The 26,723-nt window shown below is 55.5% G+C and overlaps 1 protein-coding gene and 1 pseudogene across 3 annotated transcripts in view; one reads left to right on the top strand and one right to left on the bottom strand.

Moving 5' to 3' along the window:
- The window catches only part of RPS24 (ribosomal protein S24), a 402,261-nt gene that overhangs the window by 251,651 nt on the left and 123,887 nt on the right, over window positions 1-26,723 (bottom strand). The window lies entirely within an intron of this gene.
- Window positions 15,826-19,685, top strand: LOC144311986 (calcium homeostasis endoplasmic reticulum protein pseudogene; annotated as a pseudogene).

The raw sequence follows: 26,723 nt of genomic DNA, 5'->3' as shown, positions 1-26,723 counted from the left end.
GCCGACGGGAATTCTAGAATCCAAACCACCTTCACCTGCGGCTGGGAGGCCCGGGAGATGATAGTCGGGCGTGTCTTGTGTCGAACGCCCTGCTTGTGTGCAGCTCACAGGAGGAGTCTGAGCAGAAGTCACCCCCACCAGCTGAGTCCCAGGACCGCAGGCCCTGGCGGGGATGCTCTGGGTCAGCTCCGGGGCCCCACTGGAATTCAAAGTCAGGCTGCACGTGGAAACGTGAAAGGGGCAAATGAGGCACGTGAGCGGCACCGGGCTGGAGGAGCTGTGTCGCCCTCAAAGCAGGGCTCTGAGTGTCAGATTTTCCACTCTATTTCTCCGTAGCATGTTCTGCACATCCCGGTGCTAAAAATAACTGTGGCGTGTGAGTTGGGGTGGGGGAGGCCTGGGTGGCTCCCACGGCCATTGGAGCTGGCTGGGCCCAGCAGCCTCCCTTCACCTGGGCAGGACACGCCCCGGCTCCGGGGAGCTCTCCTCACCCACCCTCAGTCCGTGGCCCATGATTTCATCTCCTGCCTAGGGCCCCGGGCAGCCCAGAAATCAGGGATGGAAAATTCCCAAAGAGATCGTCTCTCTTCCACCGCCTGGGAGGAACACAGTCACCCCTAGAAGTCCTTCGGGACGGCAGAGAAGACCCTTAGATCTAAGGCTGTTCCCTGAAATCGCATCTGTCAAACGGCCCACAGGCTTCACTTCGTGGAAAAATATTTCCCGAGCCCGGCTGGGACCTCTGCTGCTCCTACAGAGGCCAGCTCCTACTGTTTCCCCTCGCCCCCTGCCCCCCAGAGGGAGTTAAGAAAGAAGTACTGGTTCCAGGTCCGAATCAAAGTGAACACAGGGGCAGAGGCACGGAGCAGTGGTGTCGTCTACTCTCCTCCCACCCCCCACCTAGGGGTCACTCCAGCCACCCCGCTGGTCGCAAGATACAAAAGGGCCTTCCCCCCACTCAACCATCCCTGGTGCCCTGTCCAGCCGTGAGGACCCACGGGGCATGCATGCACCCACGCCCAGCCCAGGGGAGGATCAGGGGACCTTGAGGACACTTGGGCCCTTGAAGAGCATCTGTTTAGTTCAGGGCTCCAGACAGGTGCACAAAGAGGCAGCTAACACTGCATCTAACCCACTGGCAGAGGGGAGGCATGGCCATCAGAGCATGCCCAGGGCGGGGGGAGGGGTCTCCCCAGAGGACTAAGTGCAGAAGCAGGGAGGCCTGAGGCCACCAGTCCTGTGGACCCCCGAGAATGCTAAGGAGAAGGACTCTCTGGGATTCAAAGGAGATAAACCTGAAAATGGGATTGAGATCCCACAATGAAGCCCTAGCTTTGAACGACAAGAGCAGAGATTGGGACTTCACTCCTGAGGCTACGTTTCTTGAAGAGTATTCCAAATGGCAGGGGGGCGGGGGGGGAGGCATGTTGAAAAGTGATTTTGTGAAAGAGAAGGTATGATGTGTGGGATGTGTAGACCCAGCAGGGGGTGGGCAGCCACAGGGGAGAAACCATGGCAGCCACACGGCCCTCTGGGAGCTCGACGGGCCAGGTGACCTCCCCTGAGCCTCAGTTTCCTCTCCTGCAGAATGGGGTGGCAGCCTTTGCAGGGCAGCTGGGAGGTGTCTGGAGCTCCCGCAGGAGCAGGAGCAGGAGTCAGAGCGGTACCACTGGAACAGAAATCCCAAGGATGAAGCCAGCGGAGAGCAAAAGGAGGCCGGGAGTCCCAACCATAGAACTGAGATGCAGAGATGCGACGACCGCGTCCCTCCAACCTCTCATCCTTGCATCATTTCCGCCTCCCCAGCCCCTCAGCCCCTTCTCCTGATGACACAGAGCCTCCAGGGGAACTGAGTGCGGACCTGAGAGGGAGCATGCAGGTGCTCCAGGCCCGGCTCTGGCACCTCCAAACTGCGTGGCCCTGGATGAGTCTCTTCATGCCTCTGAGCCTGTGTCCTCATCGGTGAGGGGACGAGAAGGATGACGACAATACACATCTGAGATCTTCCCGCGTGCATGCATGCCAGGCCACATTCTTCATGCTTAACGACTCCTTGGGGGGAAGCTCTGCGACGACCATCCCATTTCACACATGCAAACTGACACAGAGAAGTCAAGGAAGCTACCCAAGGCCGCACAGCCAGCGGAGAAGCCAGGAGAGGCCTGCCGAAGAAGAGCTCGCGAGGATCGAAAATGGTAGAAAAGAACTGCTCTCGACCTTGCTGGTCGTCTTCCCATGTGATTAGGATGCTGCGGCAGGTGTACTTTCGAAGATGCCGCTCCACCATCCCCACCCCAGGCTCCTTGACGTGACCTGCTCTCCTCCATGAGGGTGGCGCTGGGGCTCCTCACCGAGCAGCAGGGACTCTTGGCCAGCGTGTGAGGGCACTAACCCAGGCTGACCCCTGGCTGGGGCCCAAGGCGGAGCAGAGGGGAGCCGGGCGCCTCAGCTGCTCGTGGCCCTGATGCCCGTGCCTCGAGAGAGGTGGGAGCCGGGCATCTGTTCTGACCCTGCAGGTGTGTGATAATCATGCCCCAGCGCAGGGGCTGCAGCGATGTGTTCCTGTGGCTTCAGGCCTGTGGGCCGACTGGGCTCTGCTGGGCGGGCTGCGCTTGGGGGCTCACGCCGCGAGCTGGGCTGGGAGTCACCCGACGGACGGCCACCGGCCTCCCGTGCCCGGCCCCTCAGGGTCCTCTGTCTGGGCAGCGTCTCCTCCCCTGGGGCCCTCCCGGCACGGTGGGCTCAGGCTGGTTGCACTTGTCACCTGGCAGCTGGCTCCCAGGACACAGAAAGTGGGGCGACTGGACTAGTTAGGGGCCGGGCCACTCCTGGAGCTGGGGGTGCTGGTTTGCCACGTTCCATTGGACGGAGCAGTCAGGGGCCCACCCATGGGCAGGAAGGGCGCCACCCTCTGAGGTCCCTCCTGGCCTCTGCCCGTCCTGCCGTTCCACTTCCACCGCAGGGCTCACTGTGGCCCAGGCTGTGCAGCAGAGCCACACCGTGTGCTGCTCAGACGTCCGACGCCCCCAGGATGCGCCTGGCCTGGCCCTGAGCCCCCAGGGCCCCAGGAAGAGAGCCGCTGCAAGCCCCTGGCTCCAGGAGACCCAGAAGCCGCGCCCTAGCAGCCCTCCCGCCGGCGCCTCGGGGCTCTGTGCCTCCTGGGCCCACCGTGCCCTGGGCCACGACGGGCCCTAGACATGGATGATCCTGTGTGATCCTCCCGGGCACCCAGAGAGGAAGACAGTGCCATCGGCTCACTTTTCAGGTGAAGAATCTGAGGCTCAGGGATGGTGAGTGACGAGGGCAAAATCACACGGCCGTAAAGTCACACAGAATATAAACCTGGAGGCCCTGATTCCCAGGCACTCCCTCTTGTCCACTGTACCAAGCTGCTGCCCGCGAGCACGCATGAACACACAACTACGTTACGCTGTGCTCCCCCAACAACCTACCTCTACATGTTCAACAAACATGCAGTTAGTTACACACGTGCAGAGGCACAGACCGGCGGGTCGGAACTGACAGGTGCACAGGTGTAGGCACACCTGACACTGGTACACACTGGTCCATAGCTGAAACCCCACGTTCACCCGGTGGCACGCAAACACTCCCCCAGGCGCACGTTACATCGTTCTTACACATAGACACAGGCATCCCACACACACACACACACACACACACACACACACACACACCTATACTGCTGGCCTCACAGACTCATGTGCAGAGATCTGCATTCATACATCCTCATAACACACACACACACACACACACACACACACTGCACCTTGTTTAATGATGCCCGGGAAATGAGAGTCATTATTTTTATTTAAAAAAAAAAAAAAAAAAAAAGGAAGAAAGAAGCCTCTCAAATGCCAATAGATTCCAGTGTGTTTTTTCAGTATTAAAAGGTTTCACAAGCAAAAGTCGCCCAACAGTGCCACCTGCTGAAGGCCGGCTACTCCCGGCCCTGTCCCCTTGTGCCCTTCCTGCCCTCAGAGGAGACCCTTCCTCAGTTTCCCCCAAGGTGCTCAGGGCCGCAGGGAGCTGCGTGGGGGGAGCCGGGGAGAGGAGGGTGGGGAGTGAATGCAGATGGGGAAAGAGGAGGTGCTGAGACAGAGAGGAACCTGGAGAAGGCGAGACGGAAGCCGACTCCCAGCCCCAGACAAGGAGAGGAAGATGGAGGGAGAGCAGCCCCGCAGGGAGCCAGACAAGGCAGGCAGGAGCCCAGGGAGGAGGACCTGGGGCGCAGACAATTCAAGACACTGAGCACAGAAAGAACCAGACCTGGAGGACGAGTTGGGCATGCCACACCAGGAAAACAGATAGGGAGGGGGTCGGGGAGAGACGGAGAGACAGGGACAGGGACACCTGAGGAAGGAGACAGAGGGGTGGGCCACCAGGACATGCAGAGCAAGCTGTGAGCCATCCCCTGGGGCCCCTCGGGGCCTCGCCACAAGCCCTGGCCATCCCCCCTCTAGAGGACAGCAGAGACCTGAGGCTGCGCTCTTGCTCTGGAGGCTGGGACGCCCATGCCTCCCCCAGCCCTCCAAAATGCTTGTCCAGCAGCCCCTGGGTCAGGATGGGATGACCCTCAACAGGGAGGGCTTCTCACATGGAATATCTGGGCTGGTTCTGAGGTACAAGGAACACTGTTGAGGGGACTTGTCCAAGGTCACACGGCACTGTGGGAAGAGTCAGCCCTCTGGAAGCTTCCTGGGGCCAGGCACTGACCTCCACCCCCCACGTCGTGTAAGGCAAAGACAACCCCTAAGGAAACACAGACCTTTGGATAGACAGTGCCCTGGAGTCATGCCCCCAGCTCCGACTCATTGTGCTCAGTGGGTCCAGGACCGCCCCCACGGCAGCTCCCCAGCACAGCTCAGGGGTAGCGGGGCAGGCGGCTGAGCCCCAAGTCCCCTGTGAGGAGACTCAGCCTCACCACCACCAAGTCAGTAATCACCACTCTGGGGCTTAAGTGGGGTCAGAGCTGAACCATCAGCAGAAAACCACAGACCCTCAAACATTAGGACATTAGTTCTGGATGAGGCTAAGTCCCACTGGGCCCTTCCTGAGGGGACACTGCACAGAGGAAGGGTGTGCAGGAGGGATGAGAATCCCAACCCGTGCAAATCCTCCAAATCCTAAGGCCTGGGCTCCCCGCAGGTGGCAATCTTGGGGGGCTTCCTCCCACCTTTTGAGGCCCTACGTGCTTCCCTCTCCTGGTGGGACACTCCCTCCAACAGAAAGGCCCCTGGCGGGGAGTCTCGGGGCAGTTTTCCTGTTAAGCGGCCTCATATGTGTCCCCGCAGCTCAGCCCAGGCTACCAGGAGACGTCTCTCTCACCTTTGTTAAGACACACAGGACCTTCCCTGCAGCAGAAAGCCTCTGAAGCACAGCACAGAGCAGGTGCTGGCTGGCATCTAATTTGCATATGGTTTGCATATGCTTCCTGACTTCTCAAAATACCAGGAAACCCTCCTCCATCCTATAACTTCTCGACATTCAGAATCCCTCCCGACTTCACAAGAATTGCTTCAGGGCTGTGGACTTCCACGTGCTTAGCTAGAAAAGGGGTTCACCTGGGAACCAGAGAGACTCTAAACGCCTTGAAAGGTGAGTCCTGGCCCCAACCTACTTTTCCAAAGGGTCATGTCACCCACGCACTTTTGCTGCCCCTTCCCCTCCTGTTCAGCCAGACCACACAGCCCCTCCCTGAAAGCACCCTGGTCTTCCACCTCAACAGGAGCTGGCCGATGCTATTCCCTGGACCTGGGATGCCCTCTCCTCTACCTGCAAAACCTTTTACCTTCCAGACTCAGTTCAAATGGAACCTCAACAAAGCTCCTGCATGTAATCTTTCCTACCTCAAGGCCACCGAGCAGAATTATTGCCACTCAGTGGGTCCCAGCACTTTAGCTCATTAACAGCCAACAATTAAGGGGATGATTTATTATATTACAAAGAGGTGTCATCCAGCACACATCTTTCCTGTTAGACTGTGAACTCGTTGAGGGCAGGAACTGTGGGAGATGCAGCCGCCACTGCACACCTACAGCTCCTCGTTCAAACACACGGTGATGTCCCCTCCGTAATGCCTAGCCTGGATTGCATTAAATAGTGGTGATACCCCGCTCAGGATTTTATAACATGAAACAGAGCACAGAACAGGGGGTCCTCAGAGACCCTGCTCTGTGTAGGGCCCTGTCTCCTGCGATGCACCTAGCTCATCACAGACAAAACCCCAAATCAGGATGGACGGCACCAGGTCGAGAGCCTTGGGCCCACAGGTAAGTGAGGCAAGGGCACCAAGGCTGCTGTTTAAGAAGCAAATAACCAAGCAGGGAAATTTACAGTCAGATAATTGGCAGCTCCGGTGCATAGTCAAATGCAGTAAATTAAGTGTTTTCCTGTAAATCAAGTTTATGATTTGCACTGGAGATGTAATTGTTAAAACTGTTCATTTTACCCGCAAATAGCAGTTGAAAGAAACCAATTTAGGAGTGACAGATTGGTTTTGATTCTAAATGTAGTGCTAAAACAGTTAATTTTAATAACATCCATTGGACAGGAGTCTGCCTTTTACTTAATATCATAGTCAACAATTTGAAAACTGCGTGATCAGCCACTGCTGCTTCCGCTAAAAATTAATCCCATTTTTCCCCCAAATGGAGGCATTTCTCAGCAGGAAGTAGCATCTCCATGCAGGAGGGCTTTCCTCAGTCACAAGGTTATGGTCTTCCCACACTGCGGAAGGAGGGCCACAGAAAGGTCAGCTGTGGCTGCAACAAAAGGCACAAGTCCTGGAATACTGGGATGGAAAGGGACCCCTCCGGGTGGAGGAGCACCCTGGATGGCAAGCAGAATCTCCATTCTCCACTTGCACCTGCATGATGCCTCTGGGGAAGGAGCTCTCGCTCTCCCACATGCCTTCTTCCCCCCAGGGGTCAGGTGGGGACAGCTCTGAAACTGCGGAAATGTCAACTCCAGTCTCCACGGTCCAGCCCTCCAGTAACGGGAAGATGGTCCCCAGGTCTCCGCTGCTCCCATGCAGCTTCTCCTTCTCCCTAGGCCGCACATGCTCATGCCCACACCCAAGGTGGTGCGGTGTGCCAGAGGGTCTCAGACACCAGTGGGTATCTAGTGGGTCCTTCTGAAGGAACAGGACAACATCTCAGTTCAACACTTGTCACCATCCTCCTTGTCATCTCAGGACACAGACCCCAGTCTGTCAACATCCCCCGTTGGTTTGTGGTGTCCAAGACTACACTTGCTATTTTTGCCTTAATCCAGTTTGGGTCCTAGGCACACGGTGGACCTTCAGCTTCTGGTACATCTCCGTTGGGCTAAGGGGAGCCCATGAATTGTTTTAGCGGCTTACCCTGAGCATGAGAGGGGGGTCCCGGGCTCCACTCCTGAGGAGACAGAGCTTCTCAAACTTCAGCACACATCAGAACCATCTGGAAGGGCTAGTAAAACAGAGTGCTGGGCCCTCACCCCCCTAGAGATTCCAAGTCAGTATGTCTGGACGGAGCCAGGGAATCTGCATTTCTAGCAAGCTCTCAGGTGCACCGATGCCGTCAGCCCACAAACCTCACTCTTAGTGGCACTGATGTAAGGGATCCATATTATCGTCAACACCACCAATCTGCTGCAGACAGGAAGTCTGGGCCCAGAAGGCAAGACGCAGAGGGGAGCACAAACAGCCCCCGGACACCAGTGCAGCAGCCCCACCACAGAAGCGCTCTCTCCCAGGGCACTGCCGGAGCTCCAGATTTCCAGCAAGGAAGACGCACAAATCAGCCCATTTACCCAGCTTTCGTTCAATAATTTCGAGAGGTATTAAAAAGGGAAACTTCCGTAAAAGAAGGAAAAAGCCTGTTCATTTTCATGGCCACCACTTGGAGGAATGGTTTTCTGGAGTCTAGGCAACCGCTTGTGAGAGTCTATTATAAAGGGAAGTCTAAATCACATTTATGGCTCATACTGTAAGGCAAATGTAGGTATTAAAATTGTTCCTTTTAAATGATAAACACCCGCTGAAATGGCGCAATAGAGCCACATCAGAGACTGTTTTTACCCAAAACAAACTGACTCAGGAAAGGCAGTAAATAGCAAATTTGACTGCAGACCCCATCACTGCTGTTGATCTAAGGAGTGAGGAGGGAGGGGGCGATGCAGAGAAGCTGGCATGAGGAGACCAGGTCTGTCTCTGTGCAGCACCTCTCCCGGCCCAGTCTTCTCCAAGGCCTGAGAGCTAAGATTTCTCCCCAGAAGGGACCCCTGCTCCTCATCTCGCCTGGTTTTAGAGACGAGGGCCTCCATTTTACTGTGCATATCACAATTGTTGTGGTTTTGATTTCGAGAGGGAAGTAATGGAAAAAATAGTTAATCACCCATTCATAATCTCTTAAACATTATTTTCAAGCTGATAGTTACAAAACAAAATGCAATCTTTCTAGCATCTTCAAGCAATTACTTGTCATTTTCCCAGTTTCCATAATAAAAGGAAATTAGGCTGGGGGGTGCTGGTGAGGGGGAGGGAGCAAACTCCTGACTTTGACTTTTGAGAAGATGAAGGACAGACTTTAAAGTTAAGTCCTACCCAGGTTTTCCTATCACAAAAGAAGGCAAATGCCAAGCCAGGCCAAGTGATAGGAATTGAGGTGGGGGCTTCTCCTGGCCCACCCCACTCACCCCCAAATAAAAGATAATGTGAGTCTAATCACCTGAGCTTTGTTAAGCAAACTTGCCTCTACCCACCCCCTGAAGGAATTCAGGGGATATATCCACCTCTCTCTCTTGCCCTAAAGAGATTCAATAAATGAGGAGTCATAGCCAGGAGCCAATTTACCTCTTCTGATCATCATAGGAAGGGCTTAATTCATGATGGATGGATGGATGGATGGATGGATGGATGGATGGATGGATGGATGATTGGATGGATGGATGATTGGATGATTGGATGAATGGATGGATGGATGGTTGATGGATGGATAGTTGCAAGGGTGAATGGAGGCATGCATGGACAGAAGGATGGAAGGATGAATGGACAAACAAATAAATAAAAATAGACATTGTTTCTTGAGATTTCTTCCATTCTGAGACAAAACTTCTCAAACTCTCAGTGTGAAAACACCACAGTTTTCATTTCCAATTAATTCATTTTCTAGTCTGTTAAAAATACTTTTATAAAACCAGTTAAAATGTCAGGGTAATGCCACAATGCTGTGCAAATTTCTAATTCTTCCTCTCAATTTCTATAATCAATAGTATGGGGATGGTGCTGGTCCTAGGCCAGGCTTGGAGCAGAACTGCCCTTGGAATCCCCACAAGGCAAGTCACACATGCTAAACCCCTCTTCCCTCCAGACATTCTCTGAGATGGATGCTTCTATCCCTACAGTCCAGAGGGGGAACCTGTGGCCCAGGGAGGGTTAGTGAGTTGCCCAATTTCCAAAGGTAACAGCAGTTAGAAAGTGAAGCTTTAACATCCAGATCCGTCAGGCTCCAAGTCTTTGTATTTGTGCTACCGGGGGCTCCAGAGATGGCCTCTGAGGGTGGGGCAGAGCAATACTCCCAGCTCGGCCAGGGAAGGATGCTGGGTAGAGACACTGTCAGGAGCTAGGAGAGGGGAGGGATGCTAGGCAGGAGGCAGGCCCCCCAGGATCCAGGGCCTGGAGAGTTGGGGAGTGGGACAAGGACTATGGGGGAGCCAGAGCAGGTGGGGAGGGGGGACATGAGCATTCCCCAGGCTGGCCCTGTGGCTACTGTCCCTGGGCAGCTGGGCAGGCAGTGGCCCTCAGCCCAGAGCAGGGAGTGGGGAAAGAAGTGGGCACTCGAGTTGCTCCCTGCCCTTGATCCTCACCGTGGAGCCTGGGTTTCTCATTTTGAAACCCGTGGAGCAGTAGTTGGCATTTAAAAAAAATGTAAATCTGACAGAAGACAGTCCCGTCATAGTGTTTCTCCTTTACGAGAGTTTAAGAGACTAGAGGGGTCAGAGCAGCTCCTGCTCCTGCTGAGCTGCTTCTGTGAAGCTTTGAGCGTGGAGGGCCAAGGGCGCAGGGCAGCATGTTCACAGAGGCCCGAATGAAAGGGAGGATCAGGGAGGACGTGCCTGCTGCCCCAGCCTGGGCGGGCCACGCTCCCCTGGGCCCAGAACACAGAGCAGGACACGGCAGGGCATCCCCAGGCCTCCGGCAAGACACACAGACAAAACCAGGCTGGGGAACGCAAGTTAAGTCTCACCACTCAGACAGGGAGCAGCCGGTCCCCCTTCTCCTGGACACCCACCCTGCTCTGTCATCCAACGATTCTTCAAGGAGGGGCCTCGCAGAGCCAGAGAGCAGGGTCTTCCACTCCCCCCTGACCCCCCAGGAAAATACCCTGATCCCACCACCGTCCAGAATTGCCTCCAGTTGCCTCATGTCGGGGCAGTTCCACTAGTGTGGGAGGTCTGTGCCAGGGATGGAAATCCCATGATGCAGGACGCCCAACGCCTGTGCCCAGGATGCTCCCAGCGCGGCCCAAGCCGGTCCTCCTGCAGAGAGATGCATGCTTTGGACAGAGGAGAGCCCCGGGGTTATGGGTACCCAGAGGAGAAGCCCCAACCTGGCCAGGAAGGTGGTCTTCCTGGAGGAAGAAGACACACCTGAAGCAAGCCCTCCCAGAGCAAAGGGAAGGTGGCATTCTAGGCCAACCCACACGTGGTGGTAATGGCAACGGCTCTGAATGAGAGACTCCATCTCGCCTTCCTGATGAAGAGGAAGAGAATGTTCATGGTTCCTTGGAGCAGGAGTCCAAGCCCCTTATTTCTGAGTGAGGAGACTGAAGCTCAGAAGGGTGAGGTGCTACGCCTGAGCTTGCACAGCCAGCTGGTGGGGTGGGGGTGGGGGTGGGGGTGCGGGTGGCCAGAGGTGCTCCCAGCTGCCAGGCCAGCTCCTCAGCCCCATGTTGTGTGACCTGAGCTACGCCCTTCTCCAGCCGGGCGTCGCCTCGAGGAAGGTAGAGAGAGGCCCGTGGAGGGAGCAGAGGTCCACTCCACCCCCCACCCACTGGACCCGCTCCCAGGAGCTCCCCTGAGGGATGGCAACTCAAGGGACCCGGCCAGTCCTGCGAGATCCCCAAGGAGCACCTGGTGAGACACAGGGAAGCAGAGAAGCCAGTCACCATATTAAGGTCCCTCGGGGCAACAGGAGGCTCTGCTGGGCCCACATCACCCCCACTCGCCTGCCCCCCTTCTCCACAGCCACCCCCAGAGGATGGAAGGGCACCGCCAACTCCCACTGGGGTCCCCTTTTCCCTCGGGAAATCCCAACACATGACCCATTTGCAAACTGGCTGCAGAGCCCACCTCAGAGGTGGGGGGAGACCCTCCCAGGCAAACCGGCAGAACTCGGGCATCAGGCGACCCATGGCAGCCAGGAGGCCCCGCTTCTCCGTGCCATGCGGCCTGGGGGTCAGGAGTAGGACGGGAACAGCAGCAGACCCCCAGCCCTGAGAAGCTGCCTTCTGGCAGCTACACACCTGAACCCCACAGCCCTGCCAGGCAGGTGCTGCTGGTACTGTCCTCATTGCGCAGAAGAGGACGCCAAGGCTCAGAGATAGGAGGTCGCCTGCCCCAGGCCCCAGAGGCAGAGGTTTGGAAAGATGACCCATCCCTGCAAAAGCGAGGTGCTATATCGCCCGCTGGATGCTCCACCCCTGCCAGCACCTCTTGGCCTGGTGGGGAAAGAAGAGGTCCCGCGGAGGGGGGGCTGGCCCAGAGCCCCGGGGCGGGCAGGGCGACCGGAACATTCGTCCAGCTGGCGACGTCTGAGGCTCTGCTCTTGGCTGGCCGTCAGCCACCAGCTGCGCGGCCCAGTCCCTGCACCACCTCCTCTGGTCTTCGTGAAAGGGCTGAGCCAGACCACCTCTTTGTACCACAGGGCACCACAGGGCACCACAGGGCCCTCGGGGATGCCCGGAGGAACGAGCTCGCAGCCCGAGGGGTTTCTGAGAAGCAGGGCAAACCAGTGAGGCTGGACACCTGCTGTGTCTCGGCTGAGACCACACCCGCAGCCCCCGTGGGTCGGCCTCTTCCACTCCCCCCTGGCCCCCCAGGAAAATACCCTGATCCCACCACCGTCCAGAATCGCCTCCAGTTTCCTCATGTCGGGGCAGTTCCACTAGTGTGGAGCGAGGTCTGTGCTAGGGATGGAAATCCCACGATGCAGGACGTCCAACGCCTGTGCCCAGGATGCCCTCCTCTACGTGCGTGCAGCCCATCACTCAGGGAGGGCGATCCAGATCACAAGACCCAGGCCCTGCTCTCCGGGTCCGTGCCGTTGTCCTGCAATGCCCGCACAAGCATCCGGGACGCTGGAACAAAGGATCACTAACCAGGTGGTTTTTTGTTTGTCTTTTAAAGATTTTATTTATTTATTCATGAGAGACATAGAGAGAGAGACAGACACACAGGCAGAGGGAGAAGCAGTCTCCATGCAGGGTGCCCGATGTGGGACTTGATCCCGGGTCTCCAGGATCACGCCCTGGGCTGAAGGCGGTGCTAAACCACTGAGCCACCCGGGCTGCCCTAACCAGGTGGTTTTAAAACCACAGAAATTTATTCTCTCGTTCTCTCGTATAGTTTGGGAGGCCAGAAGTCTGAAATCAAGGTGTCAGCAGGGCTTTGTCCCTCCAAGGCTCTAAGGAAGAATCTTTGCTTCTGCTAGCCTCTGGCGGTGGCCAACAAGCCCTGGCCCTCTGTGGCTTCTGGCAGTGCAGCTACGACATCTGCCTCCAGCCTCGCATGGAATTCATCCCTGTGCACCCCCCGGGCCTTCAAATCTCTCTCGCCTTATGACGACACCGGGCATGGGGTTTGGGGCCCATCCTAGTCCAATACGGCCTCACCCAATCCAGAATGACTTCATCTTAATTTGATTACATCTCCAAAGACCCTGATTTCCACATAGCCTGGTACCCAGGGGTTAGGATTCCCCTATAGCTCCCCCCCCCCCTTTTTTTTTTTTTTTGAGGAGGTGAAGGGAAACAATTCAACCAATGACAACACTCAGGCTTCACCCTGGCCCCAAGAGTCTGGCTTCCCTGGTGTGAGGGGTGGAGCGCAGGCTGGGGGTCCAGAGACCTGGGTTCCCACTCCAGCTGTCCCTTGCTTCCCACGCGACCTCACTTATTTAGGCAGTCAACTAACATTGACTGCGTACCTAGCATGTACCAGAAACTGTCCTGAGCACTGAGGCACCTGCCCTCCTCGAGCCGGTGGCCAAGTGGGAGCCTCAGTCTCCCAAACATTACACGGAGACACGATGTGCTGGAACCGACAAAGCAGGTCCTATGTAGCCGACCAAGAGGACACCAGAAGTTAAGAGGTCATCTGTGCTCCTACCGTGGAGTGTGGCCTTGGGCAAGTCACTTCATGTCGCTGCATCTCTGTTTTCTAATCTGGGAAACAGAAATGTTGCAATCTCATACCCAGCAAAAAAAAAATATAGATCACCTGTTCTTTATCACCTGAGAACATGCATGAGTCTGAATGCACAAGGTCTGGGCCCACATAAGCCCTTTCTAAGGACCCTCCGCTCCTCTGAGGCTCTACAATCTGACCCTGCACTACTCACTTATCAATCAGCTTTCCTGCCTCAGGACATTTGCACAGGCTGGTGCTTCCACCCAGAGTTACCAGCCCTATCCCTTTTCTTTGTCTGGATGATCCTTTTTTTTTTTTTTTTTTTTAGAGAGATTTTATTTATTTATTCGTGAGACACAGAGAGAGACAGAGAGAGGCAGAGACACAGGCAGAGGGAGAAGCAGGCTCCACGCAGGGAGCCCAACATGGGACTCGATCCCATGACTCCAGGATTACACCCTGGGCTGAAAGCAGCACTAAACCCACTGAGCCACCAGGCTGCCCTGGATGATCCCTTATAACCTCCTCAGTTAACTTTCCCAGCTCCTACTTTACTCCAGACAGAAACAGCTGCCTCCTTTGTAGGGTATGTGTGTGTGTGCTTAACTGATATTGAAATAAAAGTAAAAATGCCTCTATAAAAATTTTGAACTGTCCATAAAGGTAGGAAATAAAAAGGAAGTTTTATCTCCCACACCCCCACCCCACCCTCAATACCCAAACTAGCCCCTGCTAACATTTTGTGTGTTTGTCCAGGAAAAAAAAATTACATAAGCATAATAGTACTAGCTAATGAGGACTTACCCTGGGCCCAGTCCTGCTCGTGCTTTACGTCTAGCTCCGACTTACAGCCACAGAAACTAACCCAGAGAGGTTAAGTGACTTTCCAAGTCTCACAGTCGGCGAGTGGCAGAGCTGGAACTCACACTCCGGGGGCTGTGCCACAGGCCACACTTTCGACCGCCCTTTTTTATACACACAAATGTGTTCATGCATATATTGCTCTGCTCCTTGCTTTATTTTGCTGAAAATGCACCTCCGAATCTCCCCGTATCAGCACAAAAACAGCCCCTCCATTCTCTCCCTGGCACGGAAGCACCATCTCTTCCACCCTCGGCCCCTGATGGACAAGTTGGTGGGCTCTAGCAGCGGCTACATACTCAGGCTTGCTCCCAGCTCCATGCACTTTTGCAAATGCGTCTGGGGCACGTGGCCCCGGGACAGCTGGACCAAAGGGCTTTCCAAATGCTGGTAGATGTGGCCACGTCGCCCTGCAGATGGTTGGGCAAGGTAACGCTCTCGCCAAGGCGGTCACGTCCAGGGTGCTGTGTGTCCACTTCTCCTGGCATACCTGAGTGGGGGGTGTTGGTCCATTGGGGTCCCTCCCCAATGTGGGTTCCCTTAGTGAGGGGCGGGGGACAGCGAGGGGGTGAGGGCGGACCTGTGCCAAGCTGTGGTTGCCCAGGATGGTTCTGCAAAACCATTTGGAGTCTGCTTCATTCAACAAATGGTAAGCACTTCTTTGGCACCTACTGTATGCTCTGTTTGGGCTCAGGAAACAGAGACCAGCCAAGGTTCTCAGAGTCGAATGCCTGCAGGGGCCAGGCAGTCCACGTAGAGCAGGGACCTGAGCTAGGTGAAGGCGATGCCAGGGAAGGCCGTGAGCTAGATCTTACAGTTTTTCCAGAAAGCCAGAAACCTGGACTTCCGGGTGAATTTGCCCTGACGCTGAGCAGAACACCTGGCCCTTGAGGATTTCATATTTCTTAAGTGAATAAGGAAAAGAATGAATGATTCTGAAGTTTGTCTTCTTTCTTCTGCAGCTCAGTCTGGAAGAGGGACCCGCCTCTCCAGTAGGACGTGGCAAGGCCCTGGCCTCTCTCTGGACATGTGGGCAGGGCAAGGCCCAAGCTTCCTGCCCTGGGCGTCTCTAGCGGCCACAGCTCCCAGAGCGGGGCCCTCCAGCAACCATCCCCACCCGCCCCGACCCGGGCACATCCCTCCCACCCAAGTAGACATGCTGCAGGGGGCTGCAGGGGGAGCAAGTCTTCCCCGTTTTGCAAGGTAACAATTGGGTTTAAAATCAGCTTTGTTCAGCAAAGCCCTGCCCTGCCTGCCCTGCCCTGCCCATGCTTGACCTCCTGCCTTTCTGAATTCCTGCACCACCACCCCTGCAATGGCACAGAGACTTAAATAAGTGAATTGAAGGAATCAGCCACTGTGTGTTGAGCGGGACAGCCACCCTCTCTCCCATGCTATCTTCAGTACGCTTCAAGAAGGCGGGGATCACAGCTCACTCCAACTGTGTCTCGGCCAGTAAGACTGAGTGGTGGCTGCGTGTTCCTGATCTCAATGTACACGTCATGGGTGATGAAGACCAATGAGGGGACAGTGGTGCCATGGCCAGGGTGGGCGATGGACGGCTTTGCCGACCCTTCCGCAGGAGTCACCACGCCCGGAAGCAGGGGACAGGAGCAAGGTGTGCCCCCCATCCCAAGATCTGCCTCTCTAACAGGCACCCAGAAGCTCTAGGGGCTGAAGTCACAAGACAAGGCAGGAGCTAGACAAGCTGAGGCTGAGAAGAGGTGGGTAGCATTGGGACACATTCCGAAAAAACACCCGGACTGGAAACGGGGGCACGGGGTACCTGGAGCTTGACTTCTACAGGCCTCAGCTTCCCCACCTACGGAGTAAAGGGCGTATCATATACCAGACAAACCGGGACACTGTATGTGTTTCGATTGAACCACTTGAAATTGCTATCAGGTCAAAAATAGTTGGATATTGGCAAATGCCTCTTGATCCAAATTCAGAATAATGATTCCAGGACACTGGGCACAAAGGACTATCCTGAGCAAACGGGGGCACACGGTCAGTCACCCCACAGCTCGTGACCACACTTACTTGTAACACAAAGTCCTTCCCGCCCCCCAGCCCCTCTGTCATTAGGCTGAGGTATAAAGATTAAGTTAATGGCGGGCGGAGAAAATCAGCTTTGTTGGCAAATTGTCTCTGATATTTATTTTGAACATTAAAACGAATCATTCCGACTAAAGAGGGCTGTAGTGCGCGGCCCATTAAAATGCATGCATTATGTATAACTCTCCCGGCTTCACCTCCAAGTATTATCAGCCTAAAAAGCAAACATGGTTTTTAAAGCCCCTTGTTTACGACATCCCGTGACAGCTGATTAATGGCCACAGTTTCCAGATCTGAAAGCTTAGTAACCCAAGCTAGAAAATTCAATCTTATTCTAATATAGGTGTGGGGGGGGGGTGCAGGGGGAGCCCAGCCAAATGGGAACAGAGCACAGCTCCTCAAAGGCATCCACGCTGTGGGTTGTAACCACCGCAGCAATATCAGCTGGGCTTTCTCAGGGGAGGGGCGGCACTGGATTCGTTTCCTGGGGCTGCCGCAGCAAATGACCAGCAAATGACCACAAACTGGGTGGCTTAACCCAGAGGAGATGCATCTCCCACAGTTCTGGAAGCCAAAGGTCATAAACCAAGATGATGGCAGGGCCACGCCTGCTCTGAAGTCTCTAGAGGGCACCTCGGCCTCGCCTCTTCCAGCTTCTGGAGGCTCCTAGCGTTCCTTGGCTCGTGGCCGCATCCCTCCAGTCTCTGCCTCCGTCTTCACATGGTGGGTTTCTGGGTCATTCTGTCTCTTATGCGGACACTTGTCATTGGATTTAGGGCCCAGTCTGATTCAGAACGGCCCCACCTGGAGACCCTTTACCTTAACTACATCTACAAAGACCCTTATTCCAAAAACGATCACAACCTATGGTTCCAGGCAGACCTCCCTGTCTTTTGTGGCAGGACCCCTTTCAATCTGCTACAGGTCTCGTCCCCCCTCCCCAGGTGCCCCCTCTCTCCTTAGGAAGGTCACAAGACCAACCCGACCTGCAGATCCTACTGGATCCCAGGAAGCTGTGTGATCTGTCCATAGCGATGCTCTCCAACAGCCACCCACCCTCCCGGGGCCCTGAGCTGGGACCCGGCTGCCATGCCCACCCCCTCCTGTGGGTTCCCAACCAGCAGCCAGAGCAGTCCCTCTAAAGAGCCCTGCTGACCCCATCACTCCTCCTCTTGGCCCTCAGAGGCGCCCCCGGGTCAACAGGTCTCCTTGTCATGGTCCGGAAGCCCTGCTGATCTGCCTTCTGATCATCCTGCCAACCTTCCTCACAGGATGCATCCCTTCTGGGTGGGTTTAGATAACACTGTCCCACTTCCAGCTGGAATGATGCACCCCTGAAGATCTCCACCCAATGCCGCCTCCTCTGACAGAGCCAAGTCCCCACAATCACTGCCATGACATCCTGTACTTCTCCTTGGCAGTCAGCACACTTACATTATTTATTAGTGGATCTTCTTACCTTTTCAACACTTCAACATGCAAATGTTGTGATTGGCCTGCCCCAAAGTTCTCCCGTAGCATTTACAAAAACTCCAAACCACATTCAGCCCTACATGATGGGTCCCACCTACTGTTTGCCTTCCTTCCCCTGACTCACTGGGCTCCAGCCCTAGCAGCCCCCTTCTGTTCCTCCAGAATGCAATCCCCCGCTTGCCTCAGGACCTTTGCACATATTCTACCTGAGATAAACTTTTTCCAGGCCTTCTTTGATCTGCCCCACTTGCACCAAGCAGGACCCAATTCAAAAGGCACCTGTCAGGTTGCTGTGGCCCATGCAGTGGAGCAGCAGACGCACAAGCTCCTGGAGGAGACCCAGCTGCACATGAATGAGTTGTCCACCTGCTGAGCTCATCAACAACACATGCACCAAAGATGGCATCTCAGCCGGGAAGAACTGGATGTTTAGCAACACCAAGTGCACACCCCCCCAGCCGCCGCCACCCACTGTGAGTGGTTGACGGCCCACCTCTAGAACACATCACGGCTGAAGGCGTGCACTTCGAGCTGTGGCTGCCCCTCACCTGCCTGATGGGTGACATGCTGTGCCCCTGTGTCCTGACACGAGGAAAGTCTCTCCCTCATAGCCAGCACAAGCAGGCCAGGGAGCTGCTGGCCTCCCTGCAGAACATCATGGTGCCCACCTATTGCACCTGCTTCTTGGCTGTGGAGGAGCACAGCCCCTGCAGCTCTGGAACTCTGACGGCGCCATCAGCTGGCAGCCACAGAGCCCAGGCCTGGGGCTCGGCCAGTACCAGGTGATGCTCAGCAACAAGTACTCCCCAGGGGCCCAGCAGTGGCGCTGGCCTGCCAGCAGCAGATCCAGACCCTCAGGACGCAGTACAAGGAATTTGTCAATAACCTTTAAAAAATAATAATAATAAATAACCTGGCCCAGCAGTAGCAGCAACTCCAAATGCCACAAAAGGAAGCCAACGCCAAGGCCATCTGACCACCACCTGCCCCACCTCCGGCCCCCATACGCTCCCGCATCACCCCACCTACCGCCCAGCCTGATGATGGCAAGACTCCCATCCAAATGCCTGGCTCCTCTGAGTGTGGCGCGTCTGGAGCAGCTCTGGATCCTGTCACTGCCAGCCACCCAGGGCTCTGGGCCCCACAATCAGATCCCTCCTAGCAAGCCCCTGTGGTTTGACCAGCCTCGTCCCATTGCCCCTTGGGGCCAACAGCTGCCTCATGAGCAGGCCCCCTATCCATACCATCAGGGTGGACCACTCCACTGCCCACCCTGGAACAACAGCCATGACTGTGGGTGGGGCGAGCAGCGTGAGGACCCTGGCTGGAACGGTCAGTGTGATGCACCCTGGAACAACCAGCCAACTGGCACAGTTAGCTCAAGGGCCCCTGGAACAGCCCACAGGAGCAGCCACCGTGGGGCAGAGGCCAGCACAAGCCACCCCTCCACACGCAGCAGCCACCACCCTTCTGGGGGCCCGTCCCACCCCCTCAGCGGTCCCTGTAGCCCGATCAGTCGTCACACCCCCACAGCTTCAACCACTTCCCACCCTGCTTCATGCAGGAAGACTTCTCCTTATGGCACCCCTTGGAGCGGCCACCCTATCCTCACCACTGTGACTACCCTGCAGCAGGACCTCCGTGCTGAGATGGGAACCCCACCACCACCACCACCCTGGCCACCTCGTGCCTCATTCCGGGATCAAGGAGCACCCAGGGGAGGGGAGGAGGTTCCAGCACCTCAACCTCAGCCTTCCTCCCTACGGCTTCAGTGGGCAGTCCCCCCACGTGCGGCGACAGGGCCCCTCCACTTACCCACAATGACCCCAGCCTGGTCCCCAGCCAGCGTGCCCTGCTTCCATCTCCCCACTGCGCTGATGGCCCCCCTCAGGGAAAAAAAAAAAAAGAGAGAGAGAGAGAGAGAGAAAAAAAGAGACAGCCCCTTTCGAGAGAGCCTTTCCCTTACCCCCCTTTCCAAAACACCCCCAGACAGACCAAAACACCCCCAGACAGACCGATCTCACCCCTCCTTCATTGTTTTCACAGCAATTATTAGCAAAAGTCCTCTCGCTTCCTGTTTCAGGGTTGGTTTTGCTTTCTGATTTAGTCCACGTTCCTCAACTAGGAAGCAAGCTCCCTGAGGACAGGGACCCTGACGGTCTGGCTCACTGATGCAGCCCCAAGGCCCAGGATGCTGCTGCCCGGTTCCCACTGCTTGTTGGATAAGCAAGTGTCCCAGAGCCTGGCACGGCTCCTGAGACAGAACACGGCCTCAGCAAATTCACTCCCGGGAGCCCTCTGAGTGCTGTGGGTGAAGACAGTGCCCTTCCTAGAACTGCCAGGGTCATCTCGGCCTTGATCTAAGGGCAGCACTGCCAACCTCACACACGCACACCCACACAAGGCTTGGGCAGCTCCCGCACTCATTCAGTTGTTAGTTCTTTTATTCATTCATTCGTCCATCCTGCACCCTGCAGACATTGACTGGGCCCTTGCTGTGAGCCAGGCGCTGTCCCGGCCCAGAGTTACGGCAGAAAGTGAGCTGGCCCTGTGTCCAGGCCCTCTGAGCGGACGACCTGCTGGAGGCACCCCACCCTGCCAGTGTCCATCCTAAGGGATCGGCACAGAGCAGCGAAGCGCACTCGTCCCAAGCCTCAGTCTTCTCACCTGCCCAGTGGGGAGCAAGACCTGGTCCACTAGCCCCGAAGTCCGGTGGCAAGCGAGGACTAGGAAACGACCTTTGGCTGTGGGGTGCAGTGCCCCCGGCCTGTCCCTTCTTCCCTGGTCTCCCTGCTGCTCACTGGCCGTGCCCACCCCCTCCTCTGCCCGTGACCCGCAGTCCCCCTGGCCCACCCAGGAGCATGGCCCTGCCACTTAGACATGCCGGAGCTCAAACTCAGCCCCGTGTGTGACCATGGAAGATCACCTAACCTGGCAAAGCCGGGATTTCCTCACCTATAAAATGGTGATGATGATGTGTACAAACCACTGGCGGGACGACAGAATGAGATATGCTTCCCGGAGACCCTGTATTCCCCAGGCGCGGAGGAGCAGCTGTCATTCCCTCTGGAACGTCCTCACTCCTCCCCGCTGCCTGCCTAGCTCCTGCCTGTCCCCACGGCGCAGGCCAGGTGCCCCGAGCCCCTCGTGTGGCCCACCCTCCTGCCACAAGGCTCCTCCCTACTGGCCACTCCTGGTTCTCCTCCTGGCCACACGCTTGGGGCAATGACCAGACCCGGCCTCAGGATTCTCACAGCGCCTGACACCACAGGCCACACAACACGGGCTCCCCACAGACTGAGTCACTGCTTATTTGAGGGGCACCTATTCCCACCCGGCCCCGTGCAACGACATGGTTCCCAAGCCAGAGGCACCCTCAGTCCGGGAAGCACACAGATACACAAGCAAATACCTCCCTTGCAGAGGCGTCCGCGGAGGGCAGCGCCTGGAGAATTCGGGGGCCTTCCTGGAGGAGCTGGGTCGTACAGGGGCCGCCCTTCTTGCCTGAGTGGGAACACTTGTTTGATGAGTGTGTTCCTGGAAAGGCTCAAGGGGCCAGCATCCCCACCGGCATCTATGCCAGCCTACCAGGCCTGAGGCCTGATCTATGATGACTCCTTTAATGGGCAACGGCTGACTTTTGGTTGATCTGTTCCCAGTTCCTGATCATATAATTAAAGGTCTGTGACCCAATACACAAATGGGCTGAGATCAGCAGCCTCCTATTTCAGGGGCTCCTTGATGTGGGGAGGAGGGTACCTGACATCCATTATCCCCTCCATCCTTAGTTTGTTTGGACAGACTAGAATTTTATTGCTTATGGATTTTCCAAAACACTCAAAAGACAGAACATCGGTCTTGAAAGCTCTTTCTTATCCAATATCAAGATATTTGATTACCACAATAAATGTCACTTTCCCTGTTTGTTAGGGAAGAAAACGGAGGACCCAGCTGCGACCTGAGCTGGGCCCGAGCTCCCTCAGAGACTCGGGGCCAGGCCGGGTAGGGACCGTGGCTACCACACCCAGGCCACCATCTGCCTACAGCCTCTGGGCCTCCCTCCCGGGCGGGTTACCCTTGCTGTGGGCAGGAGTCCTACAGGACAGCCCTTCCTGTCCCCCTGCAGATGGTGGGGAAACACCCCTCCACCTTCCCAAGACCAGGGAGGAAGGCGAGTGGAGCCAGGCATAAAAGCTGAGCCCCTAGAGAGCTCTGAGAAGTGACGGCAGGTTGGTGCTGCCTCACACCCTGTGGAGGTGGGCCTGTCAACTTGGGACAGTGGCTGGCACTGTCACCCTCCCTGGGCCCCCTCAGGGAGACCAGTGGGCTGAGAGCTCAGCAGGGCCACCCCTCCCGGGATGCCCTTTGTGTCAAGAACAGTTGCCTCCAGAAGAACACAAGCATCCAGGCCCTCAGATGGCCTGAGACCCAACCTCTCAGGCTGGCGCTCAAGGCTCCACTCTTCTCCAATAGCAGCCTGGCTTCCGGCTCCCCTGGCTATGCCCTTCCCCACATCTAAAATCCCATTCCCCTCTCCTTTCTCTGTATACCCAAGCACTCTGTCAAATCCCAACCCAGAGTCCCCCTCTACCAGGAGGCCTTCCAAGATTTCCTCAGTCCCCCGGGCCAACTCTCACAAATGGCTATACGGTTCCGTTCTCTTCCACTCACTTCATACTTACAAACTTCTTATACTAATTTCACCAGTTATGTTTTCATAACTGAAACAGGTCCAAAGTGTGATTACCTGAGCTATGAGCTCGCAGGAAGTAGGGGCTCCTTTAAGGATCTCTGAGTCCCCCGGGGATAGCCTATTGCCCATCACAAGGTAGTTCTCCATGCACATTGGTTGTTTGCCTCTAACTGGGCAGTCAGCTCTTGGCAATATAGACTCAAAGGAGGAAGATCGAGTCAGTGCCCCATCTGGGTTCCAGGATACAAAGAAAATGCAGGCCATGCCTTTACTGTACCACACATGGTAGAGCATGAACATCGGCCTCTGGCCAAAATTCCCATTCTGCTCCTCCACCTGGAGAACCCCCCAACAATCCTCCATGCCCAGCCTAAACATTACTCTCTCTGGGAGTCTCAGGGCAGGTGCATCATGCCCTTCTCACAACCTTCAGATATACCTGGGTTTGAACTATTATGGCTTGAGTTGCATTCCCCCAAAAAAGATGCTGAAGTCCTAGTCCCCAGGCCCTGTGAGCGTGACCTTATTTGGAAATAGGGTCCCGCGGATGAACGAGGTGAGATGAGGTCATTGGGGTGGACCCTACTCCCATAGGACGGGGGTCCTTATGGAAAGGGGAAACTTGGACACAGAGACAGACATGCACAGAGGGGAGGCCATGTGAACACACAACAAGAACGCTACCTGCAGGCCAAGGAGCACCCGAGCATCCAAAGCCAGAAGATGGCAGCTTCTCTCTCCTGGCCCCCAGAAGGGACCCATCCTGCCAACGACAAAGGTATATCGTCTCACAGCCCTGGAGGCCAGCCTCGATTTCGGACTTCCAGCCTCCAGACTATGAAACAATAGATTCCTATGGTATAAGCCATCCAGTTTGTAGGACTTTGTTAGGGCAGCCCCAGCAAACCCACGCAAACTGAGACTCAGCCTCTCACTAGCTGGTTGGCCTCAGGCAAGCTGGTTAAACCTGAGTCTCCGTGTCTTCCGTTTATTTTTTATTTTTTAATTTAAATTCAATTAGCCAGGGATGCCTGGATGGCTCAGTGGTTGAGCGCCTGCCTCCAGCTTAAGGCGTGATCCCAGGGTCCTGGGATCGAGTCCCACGTCGGGCTCCCTGCATGGAGCCTGCTTCTCCCTCTGCCTGTGTCTCTGCCCCTCTCTCTCAATCTCTGAGTTTCTCATGAATAAATAAATAAAATATTTTTTAAAAATTCAGTTAGCCAACATAAAGTACATACTTAGTTTCACATTTGGTGGGCACCTAGCTCATCACATCACATGTCCTCCCTTAATGCCCATCACCCAGTTGCCCCATCCCTCTATCCCACCACCCACTCCAGCAACCCTGTTTGTTCCCTAGACTCAGAGCCACTGAGTCCCTGACTGACTGTCAGGAGGCAAAACCTTGGAACACGCATTAAATGTGGAGTATAGGAAATGTTGAGGTGGTTTGCATGCAGCTACCCTACCCTGACCCAGGGAACAACTGGTCCCATGGCATTTCATGAGGATTAGAAACATGATGGTACGAAGTTAATAGTAAGTTTTAATAGCATTACACTCTTTCTCACTGCTCTACCACCTAACACAGAGCTTGGCACAAGTAAGGAAACAACACACACACACTGAATTGTTTCATTTAAAGAGCACTGACATTAACTGTCCTTGGCTCTAGCTCTGCCCCAGCTTTAGGCAAAAGGCTTAAACCTCTGGGCCTCAGTGTCCTTGCTTATAAAATGAAGTGTTAAACCAGATTTTAAATATGCTTCAGCTTGCTAAGCAATGAAGGCTGGCTTTGGCCCTGATCAAAGACTGCCTCCGAATCCTTCTCCACAGAGCCCTAGACAGGCCGGCCCTCCGGGTGATACACATTAGCTCTCCTGCCCCACCTGCGATGTGATCCTGGCACCGGCCTTCCGTACTCTCTGTTTTGAGGACAAGCGCCTCGGTCCCCAAACTCAGGCTTACAGCAAAAATCCCACTTAACTCCTTCTATGGATTATTTTCATTTTGAATCCTGGAGCCCTGATCCTGCTGGCTAGAAATGTGACGACCCCAGTCACACATGGCCAGGAGCTCTTCCTCCCAGGCAAAAAGTTAACAGGAGTTCCGGGATCTTACATGGGGTGTGGGCTCGGGGAACAGCCCCAGGCCTGAGCAGCTCTTCAGGCTACAGCTAGAGCTCCTGTCCCCAGCCCCTGTCCCCAGCTTCGGTTCCTTCTGGTGTCCAGCCTTCTGCCTCTGTCCCACACTGGGACTGGAACCCTTGGGAAGGCTGAAAAGCACCCCAGCCGTTCCTCCCGGGGCCTCTGCAGGGAGAGGCCCCACTGCCTGCAAAATCAGCAGCCACCCTCTACTCTGGAGACACCAGAGAGACTTGGAGGACCACCAGACACCCCCTGGGGACCGGGGGAGGCTCCCTTACTCTTACTTTCTTTCCCTGTTCCTCTTGGGCCTCTCCTACCCTCCTCCTCCCACCTCCCATCACCGCTGCCTCAGGGTGGCTTAGAGAGGAAAGCCTGGGTTCTCTCTTCTGTCCCACTGATCTGTGTGTCTGTTTTTGTGCCATTACCGTACCGTCCTGGTGATCACAGCTTTGCAATAGAGCTTGAAGGGGTAACTGGGTGTAACTGGGATGGGGTAACTGGGTGACGGGCATGAAGCAGTGCACGCAATGAGATGAGAGCAGATGAGAACACTGGGTGTGACAATCTATGTTGGCAAACTGAATTTAAATTTTAAAAAATTAAATTTAAAAAATAATACAATATTTAAAAACTAAATAGAAAAAAAGAAAAAGGGAAGCCTGATAGAATCATGTTCCAGACAGTTTCTCTTCCCTCCTGGCCCCAGCAACTCCGGAAGGCAGAAAGCCCAGAGCTGTGACCCGATCCGGAGGGAGGGAAAGCATGTATATCGGGGACTACGCTATACAGCCTCAGAGAACCCGAGAAACTCGGTTCCGGTGAAGGCCAGGGCTTGTCTGGGCAGAGCCTTAACTCTCCCCAAAATGCCACTGAGGCCCAGAACCAAACGCGGTGTGTGGTAATGCTCTGGGCTCCAAGCCCCTGCGTCACATGTCCAGGGGCGTCCCACGCAGGTGCAATGTGAGTCGCCGTCACTTTACGATACGTGCCAACGTTAGTCCACGATTCACCCCCTTCACAAATAGCGCTCTCGCGTCCCTGCTCCTGAGCCGGAGGGGAAGGCTGAGCAGTGTTCTACAGCCACTCGCGGGAACTCCCACGGGACCCGGTGACAGAGTCCCAGAGGTGTCAAAGTCAAGCATCTCCAGGGTCCGGGCAGATTCTAAATGCATCCGTGGACTGGAGGACACACGTCTACACAGGGGACGACCACCACTCTGCCCCAGGCCACCGGCTATTTGCTGGAGGGACTTCCCATTTTTCTAAGGGCAAAAATATGGCATTTTTATAATATGCAACTTTCTGACTTTTAAATTGCTGGTAGCTAGCTCAGAGTTCTTTTAATGCTGTGAGCCAAACAAAATCTAGCTGGGGTTGGGTTTGATCCAGGACTTCTCCTGACAGCCTCTGTGAAGACTAAGGAAGCACCTGGTACAGGTGAGCCTCCCGGCCCCGGAAGGGAGCTGGACTGATGGTTTCGGTGCAGGGAGTGTGGGCATTTATGTGTGGGGAAGACTGCAAGGCTTAGATGAGAACAGGTGAGGTGTGTGTGCGGGGGGGGGCAGGTAAGATGCTTCTTTAAGATGTTAAGTGTCACCTCCTCCTTGAAGCCTCCCTACAGCCCCACACACCCACATTGTCTTTAACCATGGGCCTGTAAGCGCACGGAGGACAGCACAGGTGAATGAATGGCAGTGAACCAATTGAATGGCAGAATCAATTCCAAGTGGAGCATCTACAAAAGGCAAGAGCCCTGCTTGCCCCTCCGGACACCTGGCTGCGGTGGGCACCGCACACCCAGGCCCACATGTCTGACCGACGTGCTGAGGCAGGTGGGACCAGGCCTGGTGGTGACAGAGCCACTCCCCCTCCTTTGTGCAGAATGACCTCCCTGCGAGGCCAATGTGAAGAAGCCTCTCTCCCAGGTCGGTTCTATCCCGCCTGACAGGCCCACATCCCACGTTAGCCCTGGCAGGGCCAAGGAACAGGCATGACGAAGCCCACGCAGCCGCCTCCCGCTGCGGCCCCAGCACTGCGGGGACAGAACATGGACCACGGTTAGAATAAGAGCACCACTGTCC

The sequence above is a fragment of the Canis aureus genome, chromosome 4 (genome assembly GCF_053574225.1).
Source record: "Canis aureus isolate CA01 chromosome 4, VMU_Caureus_v.1.0, whole genome shotgun sequence".
NCBI classification, from domain to species: domain Eukaryota; kingdom Metazoa; phylum Chordata; class Mammalia; order Carnivora; family Canidae; genus Canis; species Canis aureus.
This window is presented reverse-complemented; position numbering and strand designations above follow the sequence as displayed.